Here is a 22,667-nt window from a genome sequence, read left to right as displayed (position 1 = left end):
ATGAACGAGGTGAAGGACTAAGAAATTTCTTTCCCTGATGGGTTGTCAAAATCACTTCTCACTAATGTCCCTCTTAACCCTGGATGTGTCACTGCACGCGCACACACACACTCACACACACATACACACACATCCATGGCACAGCCATTCGTTTTCTTGAGCCATCTGGTCTGAGCTTTAAAGCCAGTTTAGTGGGACAGTGAGCACAGACAGGAGGAGACAGAGAAGGGGAGCAAGGTGAAAATGAGGACAAGTGCAGTAACTCAGCAGAGACAAAGAAGAACCGCGGAGACGTTCTGCTCCCCTCGTCATTAACACGAGCGCACCTTATTAAAGGTAAAGTTTGAGGAGCCATAACGGGGGGAGAATATACGCTTATTAGCTTTCTCTTTTTACCAAGAGTTGGATCAGAAAGCGGACGCCCCTCTCATGTCAATAAATGTGTAGCTGGGGCCGCCAGTTGTCAGCTTACCTCGCCACAGAGAGTGGAAACAAAGAACAACAAAAGGGAAGCGTTGTTTCAGTACAGAAATAAGATACATAAGAACATATAGACAGAAATTCAATGTCTAAATGGAAAGAATAAAGAATATAACTATAACTCTGGGTGACTCTTGAATGAATTGTTTTGCCTCAATCACTAATTTCAAGCCTTCTTCAAAACAGCGTGATGTTTATTTAGTAAATTATGGTCCCATTTGGAGGTAAATTAGACGATGTAGCAGTGTATGGATTAGGGCACAACCAGCTTGTGATCGACAAGTCACTACCGCGGCGAGTCCTCGGCTTCTCAGTCAGATTCAATCGGGACACCCCACCACCACCACCACCATCTGAAGGTGGCCACCTCTGGCTCCAAAAAAAAAAAAAAAAAAAACCCAAGACGGCTTTCGAGTCCACAAACCAATGTGTGGTGTTCACACTCAGCTCAACCCGAAGATAAAAGTACTACGGCACGAGGCCCGTGTGTCTGCAGGGGTCTGCCGCTCATTTTTTAGAGTGCAGCCGTAATGGCCGAACGAATACCTGCGTCAGCCTAAGTACAGATTAGGCAGAGAGCGAAACGGCACGTTTTGAATTGACGTCAAAGAACTATCGATCACCGCGCCGTGTGCCGCTCAAGAAACACACACAAATGAGCAGCTTTATCATGAGGCCGTTGGGGAGGTGTCCAGTTTCCCCTCACTAGTCATTGATAAGCGCTTCTTTGCCCCGTCACTCAGGACTTAGACTGATTCCCTCTCAGCCCGCGAGGCCAATTTAGTCTCCGCTAGAATCTATCACACGGAGATGTTATCTGCAAGTAACCCAATCTCCCTCATACCCCTCAATCCGTCTTTCCTTCCATGTCTCCCTCCCCTCCCCTGCAACTTCTTTCTCCCTCCGTTTCTTTATTCCACGTGCACCTTTCACTGTTATCCCTCCCTTTGTCTTTTACTCTCTCCTCTCATTCTGGCGGACCTCACAAACTAATCAAGTGTGTGTGCGTGTGTGTGTGTGTGTGTGTATGTGTGTGGGGGAACTTGACTTTGCATATAGATCATATCCCCCGTTGACAAGGGATAGAGAAGAAAAATGTCTACATCGCTTACATATGAAGCCTTTCAGTAACGTGATGGATGAGTTGCATTTAGCTTCAGCAAACTTTTGAGGCATTTCACTGATACGACTTGATTAATGGCCGCGCCAAGACGTCCACTACAAGTGGGGGGGGGGGACTTATCGGTGGAGGGAAATTCTCCTCAGAAGATCTCAGATAAAAATACTAAACGGCTGGTTTCTGTCAATCGGCCCCCTCAAAACCCATGTCAAAGCACGCTGGGTAGATTTATGTGCAATCTTCCGCACGACAACACTCCAAACATCTCCTACGGAAAAAAAATTCCACAATACGTTTCTAAGGAGGAAAATCAAGATATCATCGGCGGAGAAGAGGGACGAAAACGGGAGGCAACTTAAATGGTGATTGGCTGGCGGGCCACAGACTCACACTGCTTCGGTAATGGGCTCCAGAGATAAGGGGAAATAAAGGGGGAGATAGCCCGAGAGAGCCTAGAGACTCCGAACGTGCCTCACCTGTCAGCACTAAACCGCCGACAGGATATTAAAATCCTCAATTATGAAAATTAGTTTTATTTAAGCCTGGATGTTGTGGAGCAAAGACCTTAATTAATCCATCTCTACTGGTCAAATGTCTTCTTAGCATCAAGGGAGAGACATATCCCCCGGGGTTTGTGACCTGGGAGTGCATCCTTTAATGTGAAACAGATGTTAAACATAATCAGAGATGCATCTTGATTTTAATGAATCCTGCAGGGTCATAACAAGTGCCATTAAATACCACACGGCACCGCAAAGACTCCGGAAAAACCATAGCCGCCTCACATCGCACGACAATATGGAAAGCGTGGAACAGATGAGCACAGTGAGTGTGGGGTGTTTATGAGGTTTTGCGCTGCAGGAGAGGAGAAGTCATTAATTCAACACGTTTCGGGCCAAAATCACCATCTTCCTGGCCCCATTCTGTCAAGTAATCCATACTGTTTGAAGGCCCTGAGTGAATGCCAGTCTCTCACTACATATCATGACCGCAACCAGTGTCGGGAAAGTTGTTTTTGAAATGTAATAGGCTGCAGATTACTTGATACCATGTTAGAAATGGAATAAGGAATGTAACAGTTTTGATTTACTTCATTTTTAAGTCATTCAAGTTGCTCAATTTAAATTTTTCCAACAATTGTTTTAAAACGAGCTAAAATTACATAAGAAGAAACATGGTGGGGATTATTTTATGCGTCCCATTGCAGTAACATGAACTCACCTGTGGATGTTTCCTCGGGTTTGACATCAAGCGTGAGATTGTGCTGGCAAAATCTCCAGATCACAAAGACATAAGCACACGAGAGAAAATGATTTAGATCAGATTTTAGATTAAAACATTTGTCACTTGCCCCTGGAGGCATACAAAAAAAGATTATAAGCAATGTTATTGATATATTCTACATATAAGCTCTTTACGAAAAAGATTATATTTGGATGTGACCCCTTTGTAATCACCAACATTTTCATTAATAACAGTTGTTCAGAGAAAAACATTTGTAATTAAAATTAATTACAAATGTTTTTCTCTGAACAACTGTGCCTGACATTTAATCGCATTCATTTTTGTAATTGAATTACTTAAAGCCATTTCCTGAGTACAGAAGTTCTGGTATCCGCAAATATATAGATACACATCCAACACAACGTTTGTGCTCAAGCTCTCGACTCACTACCTGCTCTCAGAAATGTCAGAAACCGGGATCTCGTCGCGCACTTCCGCCACTGTGCCGTGTGTTAAAGTCTACAACTGTGGGAATTAAAAAACAAACAAACTCACAACACAGCCACATGCCTGTCTACTTCCAGCTAGTGCCGAGACGACATTTGTGCAAGGGGAACAAAATAAAGCGTACGGCACAACATTCCCCCCCCCCCAAAAAAAAATAGCAGAGTGTCCTGAGCCGAGGCCGCTGACGGAAGGCAAAGAGCTCTGAATCATGCACATCATTAAAGTTACACTCTGCTCAGCTCTGCACATTCAGTGTCTCATTAAAGGTGTGGTTTGACATCAGGTCCGGTGTGCCGCTGCAGTTATGATCTTGTGATACGGACAAAGCTGCTGCGCCAGCACATTTCCTGTTTGTGGGAGTCGCACAACGACGTCAGCTCAGCAGACAGCCGAGTCCCACAGCGACTTGCAAATTAGAAGCGCAGACTATTCCCTGCGGAACATTTTGAGAGCACAGTAAGAGTGTGCTGTTCCCCCTTTTTTTTTTTGAGAGGAAAGTATCCTAGCTCAACACTTTCTCTCTATGGAGTTATTCACAAATACACACACACACACACACACACGGAGCAGTCACTTGGTGTCCAAAATGTGACACTGTCGACTGTCCCCGCGGCATCTCAGCCGTTACCAACTATAACAGATATAATCACTGACTTTGATGCTGCTCCTCTGCCATTGTGAAAATTTGTGAGTGCAGTAATCCTCCTCCCCCTGTTTGATTGATTTTGTGCTTGAGAAAATAAAGGAAACTAAACTGCAGGGCATTTTCACGAGCTGTGACTAACTGAGCGGAGTCCAGCACCTTGGCCCTTACAATACTGAGATCCTTCTCAATAACTGTCTTTTTGTTGTTTATTTGTCCGTGACCGAACTGAATTTAATGAAATCTCTCGAATATTCCGATGTTGATATTTGTTTCTTAGTTTTGAATGTGTTGATGAAGGTCCTCAGTGATCCAGGTCGTGGTAAGTCTAAGTGCTCTATCGTACGCAAGTGGACCTGTTCCAGTTTATTGACGACGTTTCACCTCTCATCCAAGAGGCTTCTTCAGAGAGAAGCAACACTGAGGTTTACAGAAGACCTAGAAACACAGATCAATACTTGCTGTTCAACTCTCATCACCCACTGGCGCACAAGCTGGGGGTCATCAGAACCCTAAACCATCACAGCTGAGACCCTGCTCACAGAGAAAGCAGGGATGAAAAAGGAACAGAAGCACATCAGGGGAGCACTTAGAACCTGCGGCGACCCAAACTGGACCTTTGTCCACATGTACTGGAGAAAGGCTGCAATGTTGTTTCGCTGTAAAGGCCCCAGAAATGCTATGAGGACTACGAAACCTCCAGTGATTTTCTATCAGCGTGAGGCTGAGTAGATGATGACAGAATTTTCATTTTTGGGTCAGCTTGAGTGCTGAGAGTGTTAGCCTCCATGTCGGCTGCCACCCTGCTGATGGAAAGTTGCTCAGTAGTTGGTTTGTTAGTTAGTAACAAGCGTAAACTTAAAGTTGTCACAACTAATATTTGGTTGCAAACCCTTTGCACTCAACGATGGAGTGAATTCTCTCTCCTTGCGTCTGAAATGTCTTTTCTTGCCTGTATTGCTGCATGTTACTAAAATACTTTCTCCTCCTCATAAACTCTTCACTGCCAACTTCGTCGACGGCCTCCGACTTATTCCATACTGGGCCTGCGTTAATCGATTGTTATGCTTACATAACAAACGTCCTTGGGCCTCAGGTCACGCGCTCACTCGGAAAAAAGCAAAACCACGACAAATTAAAATAGCTGATTATATTATTATATCATTACTTTATGTGTAAATATCCAACCAACAATTCATCCAGGTCAGATACAAGATGATGAGGTGAAGCTTGTAAACAACTGCTAAACATAACCATCACAATCATTACGGTCTCGCGTTAAGCAGCATTTTTTCACAGCTACAGTGAATGATACGATTACATTTAAATGAAAAAAGTTTTTATTACCGGTAAGCATACTATCAAGAACCCTCTTCCACACGACTGCCCTTGCATTGCCCTTAAGGTTGTTGTTTACACAGACTGTGTAACAGACATCTATCAAACACGTCCTTGCCAAAGTCATCCGTTGGCCCGCCACCGCCAAACATATGGCTGCCTTGCCTTAATTCCCTCGCCCTCTTCCTTTTTTTTTCTAACTATACATAGATTTTTATCTTCATGGGAATAAAGCCATCTTAGCATGTCATGTTTTTTAATATACCCCCGTGCCCCCTATAAATATTTATAAAAGATGTGCCATTAAGATGGGCCAAAAAGGACCCGGTGCTAGACCGTAAGCAAACACCTTTTGTTTGACTTCGGTAATACACTTCTAGTTTAGAAGCCAAACTTTAAATGCTGTAAGAGGGCAGACATGCTCCGGCATCATAAGGTATGACATTTGCACTCCTTTTACTGACTGCCTCTGATTTAGCAATTCAAAACTCAAAGGCGTGTGAAGACAAAGCAATGCAAGATTTAGTGTATGATCTCCAAATTTTTGTGAAAGTGAGGTACAAACTTGCCGGAATATTAAATATTGACTTCGGAAATGTGACCAGGGCCATGACATAATGTCAGAACATTTTCCATTGTTATTATATTTTAGAATACATTTCCGTAACCTTGGGCAAGGCAGTGCAGGGATAGTTTCAGCTGGGTAAACGGGGATTAGACAACCCAAATGCCAGAAAAAACGCTGTTCCTTGTATGCCTCTGCAAACCACAAATGTATGTAAACTGTGTGTCTATGTTGCAACTTCACTTAACTTTAGGTTTCAGTCAGCCTTATGTTGTGCACCAGCACTGTTTGCAGTCTGGTTAGGTTTAGGTGCAAAAAAAACACTTGGTTAGGGTTAGGAAAAGATTATATTTTGGCTTACTCAGTTTTGTTGCAACAAACACAGATGAAAGCATGTATCAGCTACCTAATGCACATCTACCAACTGCAGCTGCCATTAACCAGTTAGCTCAGCTAGCCACACAGCTAGCGATCCAGACTGAGAGTTATGGCACCGGGGAAGCTTTAGACAGGGCAGTCCCTGTCCAAAGCTTCCATAACTCCCAGCTCATAACTCCTAGCAGGGGCTAGCTACTTAGCATGCAAACTTCTACAGAGATCACTGCAACACAATACACAGACGAACACAACTGTTATTTTTTCACATTCTGTGATCCTTTTGGTAAATGTGTTCAGTGTAAATTCTTGCAAAATGCACCTCTATTATTTGAATGGTTAAACCAAATTTCTTACATAGTGCGATGTAAATGCCGCAGTGAAATGTCTGACTAAATGAAAATCACCTTGAATATAATAGAGCTGGATGAAAAAAGAAAGAGTGCATTTTGAATCTAAAGGGGCTTCATCAGCTCTGTCCTCTTTTTCTACACCCTCACACCTCTCTTTCCCACAACTCTCTCCTTTTTCTTATTTCTACACCGCTCCCCGGTCCCACCAGCCCTCTGGCCCCTCCACCTCTCCATTTGGCTGCTGTACTTTCTGTCCTGCTTCGCTCTCCCTCCAAGGCCCTGCCTGGCCCAGTTTAGATCAGCTGCCAAAGTGAGTCTGTGTGAGTTTCGGTGTGCCTTTTGCACCTTTGTCTGTGTGTGCGTGTGTTTCTGCATATTCTCTGTGTGTATCACATGTGCCTATAGTCCTCTTTGCTCTGATTAGCCGATGTTGACTGTGGTAAAAGAAAAAAGAATTATATGTCGACAATATGTCGACATTTCGAGTTGCATACTGAATACGTGAGGCCAAAACACAATAAGTTAGATTCCCAGCGGCCGCGCTGACACTTACATGAAGGTTTCCACATTTTTCTGCAGTGCAGTTCAAAAGTGCAAATAGGATGTCAAAGTAGCAAGCACATGACTTTTCGTATAATCCTCACATCGATACACATAATTATGCACACTGCAGGGGAGGTCCCGAAATTCAATGTGTCAGTGCAGCCGGATTTTTAAGCTGAATGTAAATCAAAGCTGCCGAAAATCGATAGTGATCGCAAGGGCAGAGCAACAGACACATTTCAGTTCAAGTAAGCGAGGGGTTAAGTGCAGAGCCGCATATAGAAAAGGTGACAAACATAGTGCAAAGAAGTCATCCATAAAACTTGAGCTTGTTAAGCTGTGTGATTGCGACGCGTGAGTTTCGAACTGCCATATGGTTGATTTAGCACAGAGTTTGGCACCCTGTTCTTCTTCCAGGAGAGCTGGCATCGGATCAACAAATGTAATCAAAATGAGCTGAATTTTCCGGGCAATCAAGTAATCACCTAAACAACACACTGGCTACTGTGATTATGTCGGTTCGGAGGACCGACATAATCACAACACATTTAAAAAATGTGAATGAATCTTAATTTGTTATGTAAACACGAAAGAACAAAATGGGCATGAGGTTTCCTCGATAATCTGGTTACTCCCGTGGAATATGCCTGCAAACATATTGACAGGAAGTGGAAACCAAATGTGGCGACATTAAAAACATGGTTTGGCTCGCTTGACTGCACAAAACAACATGGCGCCTGCCTCTATCCATCAGGTTCTGGTGAACTTACCAATGATAAAAAAAAAAAAAAAACTTCTTCTGCCCTTCTTCTGAGGACAAAATTATTGCACATCTGTCCATCCTACCAGTGTTCCAAAGGCATCATGACGGGTTTTTGTTTTGCAAGGTTTTACTTTATTCCAGCCAAAATCTAAGGATTTATGGCAGAAAGTGCTGTACAGATTATAAAGCCATCACAGGTAAATTGTGATTAGTGACACTCTGGAACCTATAAATACAAATTTAAATCATAAATCGACTTGACATAAAACAAGGGAGCAAGTAAAGGGAGGATGTCAGAGGTGTCTGTGGGTCACTAGCACCCCAATCTTGGATCCCATAAACCTTTTATTGTATTTTAATAAATGCCCTCCATATAATTTATTAAAGCATAAAATAAAATTCTCTAATTTGTGTCCAACAGAGTTTTTGCCAACCAAAAAGTACAATGTCCAGATTAAAATCTTCAAATGACACCCAGTCCTTCTCCCACAAAAAAAAAAAGAGTAATTCAAGAATACATGAATATGCAAATAGACACAATGCGTCTCCTACTTCATGCTCTAGTCTGTTTTCAGTCTTTGTGCACTGGAGGGTTTCACGTTTCTGCATTACACTTGTAGTGTATCCTGAGCAGACAACTACCATACAGGTCGACTGTGAAAACAGTTTATCGCAGCCCGTATTGAAGTTTCTTGCTTGATGGTGACCTCAGGTGCCCGTTGTAATTACCAGGCAGCAAAGGAGGAAGTCAAGGGGAAGAAGCACAGAGAGCGCCACGTCTGCGAAGGGAGGAAGTCAGGGACGGATGGTTGGGTCAAACAAGCACAGGACTTTCACCCAGAGGACAGCTGCTCATGGGTCAGTGTGGAAGCAAAAGTCAATGGGGAGTTACTTTATCTTACTAACGTAATTAAGTAACGCCATGTTCATTAGATCATTAAAGTTATGTATGCAAAGTAGTTATTTTATGCCAAACCAAGATGGATTCCTCAACCTAAACAAGTAGTTTTGTTCCCTCAAGAATCAACCGTAATGATACGAAGATGGTCTCATAAACCTGACGCAGGTACGCTGCAGCAGCCATGTTGGCAGACATTTCATTTCTTGGGAGTCACTGGCAAGGGACCTACTCAGTTGTTTAGGCACGAAGATGTGTTCGGACCAGGACTGGCTTCGAAGTTATTTGCAATGTTTCAAACTATGCTTGTGAGCCTGCTTCTTAAAATCTGATTTTCAATAAGCACAAGGAAAATATACACTTGCAGCAATGAGTGCGAAGAAAGTCTTCTACTGTAGCGTCTAACTCATACATCATCGTCCACAGTGAAGCTCAAACATTCAACTGCAGAAAGAAGAAAAAACATTTTTCACAAGTTTTCCAGTTACACAACAAACTGCAGCTCCGAGCAAGAAAATGTGAAATCAGTGAACACTTTCTTCAAGTTCAGCACAGTTTAGAAAAAAAACCAAAAAAAACCACAGCAGTTTCCTGTAGTGGCAGATGGTAGAACATGTCAAAGACTGAATAATCACATCTGAACTCTTCATAGGCCTAAAGCAAAGAAGCAAAACATACGCGAAGCAATGTGACACACTGACAAATGTTACCTCGCTATTAAGAAACACTGGTTATAACAATAGAGTGGGATATTCAACATGAGCTTATGTGAGAAACGACAATAATTCAGGGCAAAACGTTTGTTTTTTTGTGCAAAAAGCAAGTAATATGTGTGGGAATTGTTGTTCAACACTAGTACAGAATGCTCTATAGATTGCAGGTGTTGCTCAACCTTGCCTCCGGCCATCTCTGCCTCACAAATGTCTGAGAGGTTATTTTATTGTCCAGACCAAATTTCTTTTAATCTTTCAGCTAGATGAATACTAATGACGAGGCCGCACGCAGGTCTTGGATGTGTTTCATAGCCCTCCCGATGGCTGTAAAAGATGTTGAAGAGAAAAATGATTGCCCCATCTGTCTGAGAGACATGCAAATTAGAGAGGGTCACAGGAGTGTGCCGGCGAGGGGGTCAGAAATATTGTGCAATAATAAGATGAAGGGAAACGTGCCCTCGTCGTGTCCATTAGAACGCCCGGAGCTAATTGTGTGAGCAAGGCCTGTGGCGCTTACCAATACTGAAACGGGAGACGAGGAGCATGTCGATTTCTGAACTTAGCGCAAAGAAAGGCGCTGTCTGTGCACAGTAAGCCACCGGGTCACCAAACAAAGAGCATATAAATGGGTAAACTTCATTGCCACGGTACTCGAAAAATAAATAGCGAGCACTTGAATTTGTGATGGTAAAAAGTGCAAGGTAATAAACAAGAGGGTCAGCGGAGTGCCTCTCTAATGGAAGAAACATAAACGGGTACACAGAGAATAAAAGGAAGACTTGGATGTCTTTCAAAAACCAAGTGTCTGCTTTGGAACATAATATGCGGAGATTCATATCTTTGTGTTCTGAATAGAAAACTGAGAATATTAAAGGGGCAGTTTGCACCAAAATCGAGAACACCCATAAGCTAGAGCTATTTATACATCAAGATTGAGGAGCTAATGGAGGTAATTGGAGATGTCTGCCTTCTCTCGGATATAATGGAACTAGATGGCACTCGGCTTGTGCTTCTCAACCCAGCTGCAATGTCTCTTTCGAAGAAATCATGACCCCGCTACTCAAGGTAACCCATGGCCTCAAGATGACGATGTAGACACTATTTTTGGGATGTAAAAATGAATGGCATCCTCTCGAGACTGAATACGCTGCAATGTCAGTGAGCTTAATTAGATAGCCCCATGCTAACACTACAGCAGGTGAGAGCACTTCAGCTGCTAAGAGTAATTTGTACTTTGGATCTCTGACGTGGTGAACTGTCCCTTTAAGAAACAAAGACTTAAAGTACCACCAGTTTGCGCTGAGACCTAACTAATCCACATTCTCTTTCTGCCCCCGACCTTTAAAATCCACAAGCGACAACAGGTGACCTTTGAGGAACGGCACAGAAAAAAAGAAATCCAACCCCCTCATCGACTGTGACAGGAAGAGCTTATCAACTTTAACTGGAGACATTTTGGACCATTGGCATCACGGTAAAATCAACTGACAAGTCAAGAGGACGCCTGTGCATATGTGATCTTCAGTTTCTTTTCCTCTGTTTTTACACCATCAGTGATACCGAACATACTTCCTTCCACATGTTACTTTCTGTAAGACCTGTTATTGATCAATTGGATGTCTGAGAGCAGAATGATCCTAACGAACAACGTGATCCACTTCAATCGTGCATCGATCGGTAGTCTGCCCTTCGTTGTTATTTTTGCTGTCACATTTTGGCAAAGATGGCAACCAATCCCGAGTCTGCAAATACTACTGATGATTATGTTACACTTTTGTAAGGACTATCCATAAATGCAACACTGAATGTTCAGCAACAATCTTGTCTTTTTTTTTCTTTTTCTTTTTTTTTTTGTGGGGCTGTAAAAATAAATAAATGTTGTTGTTTTTTTCATTTTCAAGCAGCAATTTTATTTACACATTTTTCCTGACATTTTGCAGCAGGCCTGGTGTCAAAAATGTTTAACGTCAATCTTGGTGACTTTATGTGATAAGCATACTGTATGTAGCGCCACGTCAGGAATACTCAGTCATTCTTTGGGACTAAATGTTACTGACATTGCGTCGCACACAAGGTCACAGTGGCACTTTTGCTAAAATGACATTGCAAACACCCAGCAGCTATGAGGCATAATGTGCACTAGAACAAAGAATATGGCCAAGTTTTAGTATGTAATCAACAATATCATCGTATCATACTGAACACATTAAAACGATGCTGCGTGGGTGTCCTTATTTAACTTTTAGCAACACATTTGGCACTTTTCAACCATGAAAATATCTCTCACAATAAATCAGATGAGGAGGAAGGAGACACTAACAACAATCTTGCCTTTTTACTGCCTCCCTAAGCGCATTCTGACCGGTTGAGATAAAGCACCTAAAATGGAAAACATTCGGGGCTGTTTTCATTAAAGCACAATATCAACTGATTTAACTCAACACAAAAGTGAAATAGTCGCAGTTTAAATACTCCTCCTACGACCCCTCTCTGAGTAGACTCTTACTTGGCGCAATAAAACTCACCTTTTCACAGACCTTGGCTCATTATCGGGTTTATAGACATCATTTGACAACAGAATAATGCTGGGAGGTCTGGATACTGTATGGTGTGTGTGAGTGTGTGTGCGCACGTGTGATTGTGTTTGCATGTGTGTATGTGTGAGCGAAGGAGCGAGACAAAGACGGAGCGAGGTGCTTGTGTTCATGCATTCATGCATGCGTGCCGATTGTGTCTGTGTGCGCTTACATGCGAATTTGATTATGTACGTCTTTGTGTCTTCTCCGAGCGTATCAACAATAACATTATAACCCAGGGGAGCCTATTAAAGAGTAGGTCTCTCCAGTGTGTGAGCGTGTGTTTAAAAATAGGAGCCATGTGTTAGAGTGATGGGTGAACTTCCCCGGCTTACTCAGGGGGACTCAATTAAAATGAGCTTTTTATTCCCCCCCACCGCCTCTCTCACCTGCAGAACAAGGACTCAGGTGCAGGCCTCAAGCATGGTGTGTGTGTATGTGTGTGGAGTATCCAGAAAAGGACTAAAGGTGGTCTTCTTGGTGCCAACCTCTTACATTCCTGGATATATAATCTGTTATTGATTGTAAGAAAACCATCTTCGCATGACACAATGGTGCCCCAAAAAAACAGCCCTTTAAAATCCCCTCTGGTCAATGTAACTGTCATCACTGCAGATATTCCTGTGCATGCTCAACACAAGGCAAATCCTGTAAAATCCCATAAAAGATCTGGCTGAAATGAGGCTCCGCCATCCTCCTCGTTAAAAGGGGAGCTCTTGAAAAAGCCTAAAACCTGAATGGGATTACTAGAAAGGACCGATTGTGGAATCCAAATAAAGGTACATTCAGCCTTCTTCACTGCACAACATCCTCCGTGTTTTATTGGCTGTACTATGATCCTTTAACAGAGTGTGGTGTGCTATCACAGTGGGACAGCTGTGCAGCACGTCGCTGAAGCATACTGCCACAGTGACACCGTGCTAATTCGACTGTCAGCGTGTTCATTATAATACAAGGGAAAATGGAGGAGAGACAGGGACACATTCTGCTCTGCTAAAATCCAACCAAGACGTCTGGTGCAGCTGTGTGTGTGTGTGTGTGTGTGAGTGTGTGTGTGTGTGTGTGTGTGTGTGTGTGTGTGTGTGTGTGTGTGTGTGTGTGTGTGTGTGTGTGTGTGTGTGTGTGTGTCTGTCTGTCTGTGTGGAGGGATTTCCACTCTGCATGTGCAAACACAAGTGTGTAGCATAGCCAAACATAATGACGCTGCTTTGTTTAATGAATGTTATATGCTTAAAAGTTGTCACCAGCTCACTGAAATCCACTTCACAGCCTGCTTTTAACCTCCCTTTTGATACATTCCTTCTTTTCTTTAACTTGCGACCTTACGTCTCCCTAGGTTGAATTTTCGGTTGAGGTTTTTGGCTTAAAATGCCTGTCTTGGTCAACAGGGCTGGAGATGTCCCAACTTTCCTGTCAAAAGTGTACGATTTTTTTTGCCACAAACACTGCGATAATATCCAGTAGTTTCACATTTATAAATGTTGAAATGCAGTTTCAAACAGTAGCCTGTTGAAGTCTTGTCTGGACCAAAATGTTACCCCACCAATAAAGAGTGTTACAGCTCAGAAAGCGTGCTGGCAGTGTGCCATTCTATCTTTTGTTCTTTAAAGTGTTGCATTTCCGCGCCATATCTCAGTTTGTGATGAATTAAAATGGGAGTGAGGTGACTCGATAAACAAGTAAGGGATTTGGGGTGACTGTTAACTTGGGTTTTTTCGGTAATTACAGAACATCCAATAACTTCCAATTTGCATATTCAGCAATATCACTGAGATGAGTGCTTACTTATGTTTATGAGTGTCAGCATGATTAACCAGAAGTGTAAACACAGAGGCGCAAACCATAAAATACCTGAAAAATGTATAATGACGAAGAAACAAAAAGCAAACAATATGTTGTTGAGCAAGCTGCTCAAATGAAGTTGGGCCATAAACATTTGGTTCAATACCTGGTGCTTATGTATTCACCCTTGTTATAAACATTAATTTAACTATAAACTTGTTTTTTGCAACACCAAACATTGGTAACACTTAGGTCAATAATACATTACTACACAATGATCAATCAATAGACACAATAAGGTCCACAAAAATGTGACTAGTTACTGAAGAGCGAGTGAGGAATGAATCAGGGAAGACTTTCTAGTTAATTAACCATTAATGAGTAATTACTGAATAACTGTGATTTCAGGACTATATGGTAGATAATGATGAGCTCCTGGAGAACAGACTGGGTGATACTGTATTAATGAATAACGGTTAGTTCATCAATGTCTGTAAATGAACATACTGACCACTTTCTTCATGAGTTGTTCCTGATTAACTATGCTGCTGAGTGGCACGAACCAGCAATGACTCATTAATTACTAATTACTTAATCATTAGTTACTTTATTTATAAAGTACTTCATGTAAAAGTTAAGCATAATGCAGAGTAGCTGCCCAGGAGTTACTCTCTTTGGGAAGGTATGGACCTTCCCCCCCAGTGTCGTTATGGCACTCTATGGAGCACAGATTTTTTCACTATTTGATTGTGTCAGCAAGTTGGTGATATAAGTGAGCTTCCCATGTTATCACAGTGTGACCATTGCCTTTTAAATCCCGCTCCACACAGAAATAACTCACAAAGCAAATGGCCTCTGAAATAAGCAACATTTCAACACTGACATTTTCCTCTCGGGTCGGTGGGATCCGGAAGGCCTGCTGTGTTTCCATCAGCTGTTTGTCTGTGCACAGTAAGCAAATTATCTAATGCACTCATCTGTTTGATGCCGAGAGCAATTTTGCTTTTACTTCCTCTTCAGGAAACAAAGGCACACTCCACTTCAGTGACATCATCTTTATTTCTAGAAATATTGTATGCAGATACTAACTTCTAAACCTCTAAACTACCGTCCCTACAAACAACTTCCATACTTATGCTGCTGAGGCACTCAAAAGCATTGTAGTGTTAATTTGGAGATAGCAGCTTGGGCAAACCAGTGGGACACCACTTTGCATGCTCACACACTTGAGCCTCAAATGGCATTACTAACTCTGTAATCTAATCACTGGCCAGTGTAGTAATGCGGTCCACAGCACAAGGCCCAGGAAACTCCTGGGCATACAAGCAATTAATTAACCTAATTGCATGGTTAACTTAATTGATTACCTTGTTATTTTTCTAGCCTCGATATGGCTCCATTGCACAGTGAGATAATGTAGACATAATGTGGGTATTAGCCCACTGGCACCGTTGGTTTCAGGTATCTCTCTTTGCCCTCGCACTGCTCTTGACTCAGTGAAATACCAAAGTGTCCTAGTTGTGCAGTGAATGAGCAAATGATGCTGAATTATCATTCCATTATCGCATGCTTAATTAGTTTTATTTATTAGCCATTAGCTGAACGCTTCCAATCCAGCTCAGAAATGATAAGCAGTGCACTTGAGTGTGTGGCCTTGAATGCTGCTGACTGGCGCCGGTCACTGGCCGAGTCGCGCTAATGTCACTAAGATAAAGGCTGCGTCAGAACGCAACACGGGAATGAATTATGGGTCGGATCAGCCAAAATTGGCCCTCCTTTTTGTAGGGAATTTGTAATGATAGCTGAGATATATCTAAAACTAAAGCAGTGTTACGAAAGGGACCCTCAGATAGAAAAAAAAAAAAAAAGCGCGCGAGAGAGTGTGTGTGAAGGTTGGTGAAGCCAGAAGCATTCATCAGTGGAATGAGTTGGCCTCAGATTTGGCCTCAGAAAACTGTCATATCAACACTGCTTTAGGGTAGGGCAGCCAGCTCCCCTCTCTTCCTCTACACCCTTCATCCCCGACTCCCTGCTCCACTTTTACATTATCTCCTTGCCTCCCCTCTCTGTCTTCCCTGTCTGGCTTGTCCTAATCTCCCCCCCTTCTCCCCTTTCGCTTGCTCATCTCCATTCTTTTCGCAGTCTCACACTGTTCCGCCCTCCTCTCTCTCCTCCAGTCCTCCGTCTGCTGCACGTATGAGAGATGACTCTTCCTCCTGGCCTGAGTATATTAGCTCCCCGGCCTCACTCTTTCCTGACAGCTCCGACCTTGTTAGAACTGGAGAGTGAGACGTCCACTTTCTTACAGCTGCAGAAAAGCTGCAAGGGCAGCTGGATGACTCTTTTTTACCTTTTAGTTTTACCCTGGAAGATGGATGTACATAAACACATCATCATCAGGGGATGATCATTAAGAAGCTGGCTGCCAGCACCAAAACATCTCACTTCAAGACTCCATGTGCGTCTATTTTTATCCAAAGGACTACAGCTGGGGTTTCAAGAGTCTTTCCCAAACTCCTTTTGTCGAAAACTTTCTCCTAATGCCCCATAATAGCTTGGCAAATAAGTGGCACCACCCACCTCACAAGCACACCTTGATTTTTACACTTCTTATAAAAACCAATTACCATACTCTATCATGCTCCATGGCACCATTAAATGAGCTCATTAAATACCTTTAGGATTACAAATCAAAGTAATTGCCAATTAGGATTTACCCTAATTGTGTAAAACTTCAAAGATCTGATGCTTTCTCGCCTAGTTTGTGGCACCACACCGGCCTTATCGCGCCGCGTACCTGTTTATCAGCTGAGCCATTCCGATGATGGATGCGGACAAGCAGAACCAGACTGGATCAGATTTTGATATACTCGCCGCAATAAATACTGCAGCTCAAGCACAGGTAGTCCAATAACTGCAGAAAAGGTAAACATATGTCTCTATCGCTGTCAGTGGAGATATCAGGGCAACCTTGATGTCAAGGTGACAAAACGAGGTTTGGTTTGAGCGTCACGTCCTTGTCTCTGCGAAAAGATCTGTCTTTTGAGATTAAAAATAAATAAATAAATAAAGAGTGAGAGACTAAAGCCGTGCCACTGGCTCCGTGAGGCTTCCTTGCCATGAGCTACATGCTAATGTGCTCACAGTGATGTTTAGAGATAGTGATCGCCGTGTTCACCACCTTAGTTTAGCATGTCGGTATGTTGACATTAGCCAATCAGATCATTTTAGCAAAGTACGCCGATAGCATGGTAAGTAAAATATTTCAGTTTAAACCATCATTTGACCGCTTCCTCATCGATCACACGTTTGATAATATAATATGTTGTTTTGCCTTCAAATATGGCCTGATGTCCCTCCAGATTTTGACTATACATTATCTTTTCAATTAGTGATCAGTCAGGAGGCAGTGAAATTATAACAATTTGTCAGATTTCCTGGGTTTATTACGCCTCTACATTTAACCTTGGAGGGCCCCGACTGCCCCAATAGAGGACTGCTATGTCAGTCTACCATGGAGCCGCAGTGCTACCCTGGCTAAAAGGTTGTTTTGTTTTGTTTTGTTTCTTCTGCTTCACCACAACTGCTTCGAGCATTGGGCCGGCTTTTTCAATTTTCCTGAGACATCTTAATTCCTGAGACAAGTTAATTATCTCATTAGCCCAAGAAAAACAAGCTTTGTAATCTTGTCACAACAAGATAATCAACCTGTTATCTGAGAAAAAAAAATAAAATTTAAAAAGAAGGGTAGTTTCTTCTTATTACTTTGAAAAGTTTATCAGAGATCAGGATCGCCGTGCAAGCATTGCGCAGACGGCATCTTGACAAGGGATGCAACCGATTCCGGCGCTAAATGTCAGATCAATCGTACTACCTGTGATTGATTAAGGCTGTACTTTTATCCTGCCTACATACACACTCTATTAAACTTTTCACACATCCAATAATGTTGGGTAGTTTCCTTTTCCAGCTACCAGAATCCTTTTGATTGTAGCCTAACGGACAGTAACACATGAAGTTCACCACCGAAGGCTACGTATTACAATAATCAGTCAAGATGTAAAAACCCTTGTATCAACCATTTAAAGAAACAACATTTTGAAGGATTTTACAAGTGGTTATACTGCAAGAAATGATCTCGTCAACTCGAGAAATAAACTTTTTTTTTTCTTAAGATCAATGAACGAACACATCATGGGAGAAAAATCTGCATTATCATTTCAAGATATCAAAAAATATTCTACTCATGACCTCAGGGCTTTGCCGTTCTCGGCTTCGGTAGATAATTATCAATCCAGAATGAAAATGTTTTTGGGTGGGGTGAGTGCAGTGTTCTCAATGCTGCATGTTAAAAGTCCGGTGAGCTTACAGCATGATGTATCTCAACGCCCTCAGGCTTAGCCACGGCAATGCCGACCTCTCTGAAACAGTGTGGCCATTTAAATAGAACAGTAAATCAAATTTTGCCTCAGGGAATAGAAGTCCATTTTCTTAGCCTCTATCACAATATATAGAGCATTTGTGCAATATATGAACACGCCCGTGGGTCCCTCTAAATTTAGGGGAATGGGCTGTGATAGAGGTCTGTCTTGTGTGAACTCTTTGGTACCTAATTGCCACCCCTGCACCGTGAGTCATAAAGGGTGCGCGTTGGCTCCAGCCCTGCGACTTTATATAACGATAACGCTGCAGAAAGAGCTATTGCCAGGAGTGTGAAACCTTGCAGTCCCTATTCCCTGCCTCTAGTTAGCTTGTGTGCGGGAGTTAACACACACACATACACACACAGCCTGAAATATTCAGGAGGTAGCACTCATGTGTTTGTCCTAGTTGTATTTAAAAAGGGATTTGGTCATGCTCAGATTGCTTTTACATTTCTCATGTGCCGTTATTTCCATGTAGACCAGGGCAGTACTTTAGGGTTCTCTTTTTTTTTTTTTTTGAGGGAAGCGACAAGCAGGAGGGGTTTTTTTTCTGCTAGGACAAAAAGTACACCGCCAGTGTTATTTGTAGGCAGACTTGTGCTGCTGGTACTTGACTGTGAACTTAGGCAGCGCTTCGGAATACTTAAACAGTCTGTTGCCATGTGCCCCCCCCACCACCCCCACCCCGGGCTGATAAGTTTCATCACGGGGGAAAGAGTTAGGTCAACTGGGCTTTAAAGAGCACTTTTTTTTTTTTTCCGAAGTGTTGCGGCCATGATTCTGAGATATTGGGAGGATTTAGCCTCTTTTTTTCTGATGAAATGTTTCAATATGAAACGATAAAATATACATATAGGACATGACTACTAAAATCTACTTCTAAATAAGGCTAGGCAAGACTGTGCAATTGTTCTTTTTACTGTCTATTGCACGCACTTTGGGTTCTTTATGGACCATATCTTTTTCTCATTTCTATCGTCTAAAAATACAGAATTTTCTCTTTAAATTTGCCCACAGTGGCTCTGAATCCCAGCCAGAGCCTTCTCTCGAAAACAGCACACTCAGCCACCCGGCCTTCGGTGTCCTCCAATGCCGCTGTAACATGGCAGCGGTAATAGAAAACCATAAAAGGCCTGTACGTGATGACAGAGTAATAACAGTAGATTTAAACTGTGGCGGGGCAGGCAGCCTCCCCCAGCCGTAACGACTAATACAAATGCATGTCTAGGAGCCGGTAGATTGAGGTCAATAATCGTTGTTTATTACATTCATTATACAAAACAGCAAATGTTAATAAAATTGATTATTTTTTGGCTTTTGAGCGCCGTCGAGAAAATAGCCCCAATAGAACTGTAAAGTTCCCTGCTTTAGTTTAGGATAGATGAGGCCGATAAATTCCCAGGATTACGTTCAACGCATTCAGATATTGATTGCGCGCCGTGTGTAATTTCATACACGCCGCGCTATATGCTGGGGGAACATGGCAGGGAGGCAGAGAGATGGGGTGGGGGGAGAGATGGAGGAGGTGAGGGAGCTCGGCTTCGCAGAGGAGGCAAATAAAATGACTGTGTGGGATTCATTTCAAAAAAGAACTAATATCAGCAGAGTCATACTGATAGGCACATAGATTCGATTAGATAGACTCTATTTATCCCACGACGGGGGGAAATTCACTTGTCACGACAGCTCGAGCATGGAACACGTACAGGGGAAAAAAAAGAGTCAGACAAATACGCATGAAGGTAAATAGAAGAAGTAAGATATTTACACAAAAAAAAACAAAAAGCAAAGTGAGTGGAAGGTGATTGTTCGGGCAGGTGCTCGAGTTAAACAGTCTGATGGCTGTGGGGGATGAACGATCTGCGGTAGTGCTCCTTCTTACACACATGCACATATACAGGCATGCACACGCACACATGCACACACATACACACACACACACTAATTCAAAGCCATTTTCCAGAGCCGAGCAATTGCCTGCAGTGTTGAGGAGTGGCGTGACCGGGATGGGACCAGCCTCCTACAAATGGCTTGGAATGCTAATGCGCTCACAAATGGGTCAGGGTAGAGCTAAATGAGAGCTATCTAGGCCTGGCTAATTATGAAGTAACCAAGCCTCAGCCAATCGGGTTGGCAGGCCAGGGAGGCCAATGAACCGACTGGTTGCAGACAGGCTGACTGCTAATTGGCTTTTACTAGGAGAATAGTTTTTTTTTTTGTTTTGTTTTGTTCTTAATGCAAGTGTGTCAGCGTAGGGCGGTTGATGGCTGGATGGCGTGTCAAGAGCTAGTCAGCATATGGACGGAAGAACATCAAATCTTCATTAGCTGAACAACGCCAGTCCTGCGCACGCCATACCTCATTATGCAACCTCTGATCCTTTGGTTGTATTCAATTATTAAAGGTTAGTTTTGCTAATTCAGAGGTAAGATATGAATGAAAAGGAAAACTGGATCCATGGGACCATGTTGGAAGCTACGTGAACATCAAACGGGACACGCAATTCTATTTGCTAACCTTGTATTGTAGCCCTGCATTTCATTCAGCGCCTGAATGACTGTTGACTAGTTGAAGGATCTGCAAATGTAAACCATTTCTCCAGTGAATGACTGCATGGTCACCCTTTAAAGAAATGAGCTGGTAAAATATCAATAGTTTAAAAGACACTTCATTCTCATTACTTTGTAAATGTTATGTTTTCAGATATTTTCAAAATATCTGATGTCAATGATCTCCATGTCGAATAGACGCTGTCCCAAGAAAACTGCTTCCTTCTGGTCCATGTGTGATGGCAACATTTAATCTGGGTCTCATAAATGACAGGTTCCAGCATTGTGTTTGAATTTATTCATCAAATCCATTTGAGTAATTAAAGATGGCACATTAATAATCCCTGTGGGGCCCCTTATTAAATCCCTTTTAGTTTTCCCCATTAATTATTTGGATGATCTGGGAATTCATCTGCCCGGAGAGCTAAACGAAACAGAAAACACAACAATAAAATTGTGATCTTTGCTTGTAATTTAACCTCCAGATCAGTAATCTCTTTTCTTTCAGGTTAATGTGCACACATCTCCACACACAGTTTCACTCTTGTCCCTCACAGCCCTGTCTTGGGCTTATGCTGCCATCTCCTGGTAAGGACTGACCTACATTGTCAAAAGAATAAGGCTGCACAGAGGACTGTACTGTAGTTCATAACATTTGCACCACTGCTTAATCAAGCAGATAATGAGCAATAAGATTTGAAGCTGTGTGTGTGTGTGTGTGTGTGTGTGTGTGTGTGTGTGTGTGTGTGTGCGTGCGTGTGTGTGTGTGTGTGTGCGTGTGTGTGTCAAAACTCGTGAGACGGGGGGGGGGTTTCAGTATAAATATTTATGCCCGGCAAACAGATCAATGGCTATTAAAAAGGTCAAGGGCAGATGATGATGGATGCCGGGTTGTATGTATTGATAAAATCTGACCGCAATAATAAATTACAAATGCGCGCACACACACGGACGTAGACGGCAAAGCAAATGATAGGGATTAATTCATTGATCATGCTTAATCTGTCATAATTAATTCTATAGGAACAACTGTGATGAGAGCACGCCTCCATTAAACAGATAAATTATTCAGCATGAGGAGGAGGAGGTGGACCCAAGATAAATGAGTGTGGGAGACTGGAGCCAGCAGTCACAGGCTGAGGCTAATTACAGTCTTTTCTTGGAAACTAGCACAGGTTAACTTACAGTAACAGTTATATGGAAACACCATATAACTGTAATTGGAGGCTCAGGTTAACGTAACAGTTCACGGAGGCACTCGGGCTTCATTACCGTTCACTTTGACTAAAGTGATGGCATATTGTAGATGTCACATTTGTTGACCTATATAGCCCCTTCTTCATTTCTACCACCGAGCTGGTCCCAGTTGGAATGAAATATCTTTGCTGTCCCAGCAGGTTTCCCTTTAAGCTAGGTACGTTTCTTCAGTTCGTTTCTTTTTCCATCATTAAGTTTTCATATTTGCAGAACTAAGCCCCCCTCGAAATTGCAGCATTCTAGAAAGCGATCATCATGGAGGTAGAAAAGAGGCTAGCAGGGATTTAATGGATCATGAGCATAACAATACACCTGGGGCCAGATGTATAAAACTTTGTGGGTTCAAGAGTAAAAGTCTGTGTTTGCACAAAGCAAAAATATGCATGAACAGTTCTTTGTGCCAGATATTTATATACTCCTGCATATGCATTGTTCTGTGAGGCAGCCATTGGGAAATGTAGACACTGTATTTTGTTCTGTACTCTGTCTGGTAGCTGTACCGTCGTGTAGGTTGTGCTAGTTCAGCCTGTCGTCTTGTTATACAAAGCTATTAATTG

Source organism: Acanthopagrus latus, chromosome 13, assembly GCF_904848185.1.
Source record: "Acanthopagrus latus isolate v.2019 chromosome 13, fAcaLat1.1, whole genome shotgun sequence".
In the NCBI taxonomy this organism is placed as follows: Eukaryota; Metazoa; Chordata; class Actinopteri; order Spariformes; family Sparidae; genus Acanthopagrus; species Acanthopagrus latus.
The sequence above is the reverse complement of the archived record's forward strand: the minus strand, read 5'-3'. Positions refer to the sequence as shown.